The sequence below is a fragment of the Nilaparvata lugens genome, chromosome 9 (genome assembly GCF_014356525.2).
Source record: "Nilaparvata lugens isolate BPH chromosome 9, ASM1435652v1, whole genome shotgun sequence".
Classification (NCBI taxonomy): Eukaryota; Metazoa; Arthropoda; class Insecta; order Hemiptera; family Delphacidae; genus Nilaparvata; species Nilaparvata lugens.
The window spans coordinates 19,224,308-19,230,247 of NC_052512.1; the positions used below are offsets into that span (position 1 = coordinate 19,224,308).

Sequence of the window (5,940 nt, forward strand, 5' to 3'; positions counted from 1 at the left end):
AATGGCTGATAATTACTAAAAAACCATGTTTTTCACGGTTTTCTCGAAAATAGCTCTAACGATTTTCTTCAAATTCATACCATGGATAGCTATTCATAAGCCCTATCAACTGGCATGAGTCTTATTTATGAGAAAATTGCAGGAGCTCCGTAATATTCTTGAGAAAAATGACAGTCACTAAAAAACCATTTTTTTTCACGATTTTCTCAAAAACGGCTCTAACGAATTTTTTGAAATCCATACCCTGTATAGTTATTTATTAGCTCTATCAACTGACATGATTCTTTTTCCTGGGGTACTAATAAGGGGTTCACTCAATCCTTGAGAAATGGACTTTGTAACCTCCTTCTCGTGCATGAGGTAGGTTGGTACATGGTTTTTACTTTTTCTTCTTCCATATACCGTGGGTAGGTAGAGCAGTTTATAAAAAGAACACAGTCATAGTCAAGATATTTCATCTGTAAAACAGCTGTTTTGACGAATTTCAAAAAAAAAAAATCATCGAATTTCACAATTTACATAAAGGAAAAAGTACTCTGAAAACAATTCTTACAACCCCTTTTTTAGAAATAGGCCAGACACCCCAAAGTTAGTAAATAGTTGCAATCAACCTGTGAATGATGTTTCAAGTTTGAACACTATTTATAATAGATATTTTAAAGTCTCATGTAGTTTGAAAATAATACATCAAAATATTGATGGAATAATTAGCAAGGTGACCCTGTTAGATATTCTAGTGGAGGATGAACAGCCTGATATTTTGATATTAACCGAGCACGGGCTGAAAGAACATGAAATTAATTCCCTTCGTATTAATAACATGTCTTTAGTATGTAGCTATAGCAGAGTTGATATGAGGAAGGGAGGAGTAGTCATATATGTTAGTCTTGAATTGTTGAATATTATTAATTATAAATTTACCGTTCTAAATACTTCTGATCTTTGTAAGGTGAAAGATATCGAGATATATGGCTTTAGTTTCAAGGTTAATGGAAGTTCTTATTCCATTTTAGGTCTGTATCGGTCGCCTAGCGGTGATTCTAGTGTATTTTTTGAAAAGCTTGAAATCTTGTGTGGTCGTTTTTGCAGTCATTTAACTGATAATGTGATTATTGCTGGTGATTATAATATTAATGTTTTAAAAAGTTCCTCTGAACATAGAAATCTTGTCAGTATTCTTAACCTATTTGATTTGCACTATGTCATTAAAGAACCTACAAGAATATCTAGAATAAGTACAACAGCCATTGACAACATTGTTACTAATATTGATATAGGTTTTTATTCAGTACAAATTCTTCATACACTTTTGTCTGATCATACTGCACAGGTATTTCAAACACATGATTCCATAAAAAGATTCAAGACTAAGAAATTACCCCTTGGCCCTCCAATGTATAATTGCTCAACTGATAATATAATGAAACTGAAAACTTCTTTGGGTGGTGAATCATGGGTTTCAGTTTATAATGCAACAGATGTAAATAACCAGTTTGCGCGATTCCATGAAGTTTTACTATCTCACCTTAATATAAATTGCCCTTTAAAGCGTAGAAGTGATAAGAATCAAAGCAAAAAAGAAATTTAGAGGTGAATGGATTACTGATGAAATTATACAAATAAGAAACCTTTTGGAAGTGGCTAAACTCAGAATGAATGATGGTATGAGAATTGATATTGAGCTATTGACAAATATTAAGAAAATGTGTGATTATAAAGTTGTTGAAGCAAAAAAGAAATGTTTAAGTGATAGGATTTTAAGAGCAACAAATAAATCAAAGACTACCTGGAAAATCATTAACGAATTCAGAGGTAAAATAAAACAAATACAGCCTAATATAGAGTTAGAAGAAAATGGGAAAACTCTAAATAACTCCAAGCAGGTAGCAGATACTTTCAATAGATTTTTCATATCAATGGCTCCCAAAATCAATGCTCCAAAATCAAATCTACAAGTTATTGATGCTCCATCCTTAGACAAATCCAATAATTGTAACAACAGTATTTTCTTGTTTCCAACTAATAGTGTAGAAATTCTCAAGATTATAAAAAGTATCAAAACAAAAAATAGTGTTGGATTTGATAATATTCCAGTTCATGTGATAAAGGAATGTTGTAATGAAATAGCTCTTCCTCTAGTCTTCATAATGAATAATGCTTTTGAAACTGGTATATTTCCAGATCTTCTCAAAGTTGCTAAGGTGAAACCATATTGTTCAAGCAAGGTATAAGAACTGACAAACATAATTACAGACCCATTTCTATTCTTTGTTCTCTCTCAAAAGTATTTGAGAAGCTAATTTATAACAGGATAGTAACCTATCTCGAGCAATTCAATTTAATTTCGTCCTGTCAAAATGGTTTTGTGAGGGGCAAATCGACAATAACTGCAGCAGTAACCTTTATTGAAAGTATTATTGATCAGGTTGATGAGGGTAACTTTGCTGTAGGTACATTTATGGATCTCTCCAAAGCTTCTGACAGTGCTGATAAAGAAATACCCCTTAGTAGGCTGAAAAGTGTTGGAATTAGAGGTGTATGTGGTAGTCTGATCAAGTCTTATTTGACAAATAGAGTTCAGTTTGTTACAGTTGACTCTCATTCTCAGCTGGCTGAATCAGTGCGATTGAGTGTTACAAGAGGCGTGCCCCAAGGCTCTATTTTGGGGCCCCTGCTCTTTGTTCTGTACACTAACAATGTGCAGTCCTCAGTCCCAGTGGGTTCAAACATAACACTTTATGCCGATGATACGACATTGATGTTTAACAACAAAAATTTAGCTGATCTTGAAGTGGATGCTAATATAAAAACAAATATGGTAGCACAATATTACAATGAGTCACTTCTGTCAGTAAACCCCCAAAAAAGTAAATATATTATGTTTGGTTCTAAGCATCAAATGTTCCAGCCTGTGATTAGCATTGGCGAGTCCACTGTTGAAAATGTAAAAGAGGCAAATTTTTTGGGATTGATTGTTGATAAGGATCTGTCCTGGAATGCACACATTGACGGTCTGGCAACTAGAATTAGTAGCAATCTATTAATATTGAGAAATATTGTCAGGTATGTGCCCAATGACACAGCGAAATTATTATATTATGCTTTAATATATTCCCATATTGTGTATGGAATAGAAATTTGGGGTAGCTCTTCATTGAAAAACATTAATAAAATATTTATTTTACAAAAAAAGGCAATAAGATACCTGGCAGGATTAGGCTACAACCACACATGCCGAGAAGCATTCAGAGAACTATCACTTCTTACGGTTCCTTGTATTTTTATTTATAGAGTAATTTTGTTTGTAGTTAAGAATATTAATAATTTTAATACTAATTCAGACGTGCACCATTATAATACGAGGTATAGGGGCAATCTTAGTGTTCAAGCTCACAGGCTTTCTCTTTTTGAGAAAAAACCTAGTTATGTAGGAGTGAAATTATTAAATGGTCTTCCAACTTATTTAAACCATACATCGGCTACTTTCAAAACAGATTTATATAGGTTTTTGGTTGAGAAGAGGTATTATAGTCTTCAAGAATTCTTTAATGATACATGACGTAGCCTATTCTTATAGACTAGTAATTTGTAATCAGATGTAAAATTCTATTTTATAGAAACTCTCATATGACTATTGTATTGATTGATTTATGAATTGTTTTGACTTTGATAATTGACGTTGTTCAACTATATGGATGTTTTGTTCTATATTATGTTGAATAAAAAATATGAAAAAAAAAAATTGTATATACACATATACAGTAGTCTGATCGTAGTTGCAAATATGTTGCCGTCAATCGTCATTATGTTATTCCCTAAATTATTCTCGTTTGATAATGAGGCTTATAGTTCAATGAACAAGGAAAGTTGTGTGAGTGTACCACACCAGATTTTGTTATCTTGGAGTTTCCTTTCACGAGAGGGAGAGTCATGCATATTTGAATACATTTTTAGGTTATTAGATAAATTTGCTAGCAGATTAATTCAGGAAATAGAATCCTTATTTCCAAATTTGTTAAGATTTTATACTTTGAACTGTTATTTGTTCTAGAAATGTTCAAACACCGGATCCTGGAGGAAAATCTGAATGCTTCAAAAATTGAGATTGAATTGAGGTGCAGTAACATGAACCAGTATGTAGCTCAAAAAATTGCTACTTTAAACAGGAAGAGATTGAGGTATTCTGGAGCACCACAATAAGGACCTTTCTTCATAAATAAATGACATGCATATGAGTTATCCCAATAAACAACTTTCAACATTATTCATGTTTCAACTATTTACATTCCTTTATTTTTTATCAATATGTCAATAGACATCTATCCAATGAATTCAACTTACTTATATTAATTATAGATAATAAAACAGGTATACTCTCTTGTCTGATGCTAGTTGAAGCTGGGTTAGGATATTCTAATCCTTGCAATTATTCATCTTAAGCTGCTCTCCTAGATTTAAAAGAGGATTTTTTCTAAAAGGGGACAGACTGCTTATGGGTGGCTATTGATCTGTATTGATATCAATACAGCTGGTTATGTATTGACATTCATGGATCTCTATTGACGTGTATTGATATAAATAGGTATTTGGGCCAATACACATCAATACATATCCATGGAGATGTATTGATGTGTATTGATATCAATACAGCTGGTTATGTATGGATATCCATGAATACCTATTGATGTGTATTGGCCCAAATACCTATTGATATCAATAAAAAAAATTTATTGATCTCTATTGATCACTTCCACTAGGGTTATATCAATATTGATAATATTCTAGTCAAAGGTAATAATTTTGTAGCATTTGCGTTTTCTTTGCAGAGTCTAAGTGCATCGAGATCGGTTGTGGAACATGACCTATCAGCACGCCAAGTGGAGAACCGACCTAAGCCTGTTATTTTAGAAAAGATTAACAATCATCTTACTCCAGAACCGAGGTTTATCAAGAAAGTCCGTCAGAGAATTCTTTTAAAAAAGTTCTATAACCTCCAGCAGTAATATATCTCAACACCTGGCAGCATTCTCCTTCTTTTGTGTCTGTGTGAGAGAGCTTTGTAACACGTTGCCCCCACTCCCCTCCACTGACAATCTCCCAAAGTCGTATGTTTGTGTATTACGGAGATGTGCTCATTACAACAGCATGAAGCGAAATGACACGGCACATCCAATTGTGCACGAATCTATCTATGCTACAAACTGTGGAAGGAGAAATGGGTTTCTCCTCTTCATGTTAAAGGTAATATCTCACAGACTTTAGTGTCATTGACTTTTTTGTTGGCGATTAAGAAGGCACTGGCTGATGATTCATTCATATGTACAATATGAAGTATTGTAAAGATTTATGAATAAAGTGTTATAATTTTTAATGAATTCATGAGTTAATTTATTATTAAAGAACCAAGGATACAACAGAATGGCGCAGTCGAGAGATAATAAGTAACCTACATTACCTGAGTTTTGGATATTGGACTAATCTACTACAATTTCTTACAAGATGAGTGACATCGAACGTTTGGAATCAGACTTTACTCACCATAGTTACTAGGCAAAGTGGATTCACTCAAACGTTAATCAATAAGAATGCCAGTGATAATCATTAAAAAGCGGTAAGTGGAATCCCATTGCACATATTTGATGAATCTCTGGAAGACTTTGACTTGTAAACTGATAGGTTAGCTGCCTACTTTGAGGTTCAAAATGTACCAGAAAATCAAAAGGTTCTGTGTTTTATTTCGCTAATTGGACCAAAACTTTTCAGTCTCCTGGAAACCAACTCCATTATACCCAGAGACAGTTGCATCCAAGACTTTTAACGATTTGAGAACACTGTTGAAAAATTCATTCAAGTCCGGCACCATTGGTTATTATAAATTATTCCAGCTTGTCATACGTTTATCAAGCGCAAACAACAAGAAGGTGAATCAATAAGCATTTA

The 5,940-nt window shown here is 33.2% G+C and overlaps 1 long non-coding RNA gene across 1 annotated transcript; it reads left to right on the forward strand.

Annotated features, from left to right (window-relative positions):
- Positions 1-4,051: 4,051 nt before the first annotated feature.
- On the forward strand, positions 4,052-5,375 carry LOC120353070. The gene is made up of 2 exons (XR_005572169.1): positions 4,052-4,178; positions 4,827-5,375. It is a non-coding gene; the product is annotated as an uncharacterized LOC120353070 (long non-coding RNA).
- Positions 5,376-5,940: the final 565 nt, after the last annotated feature.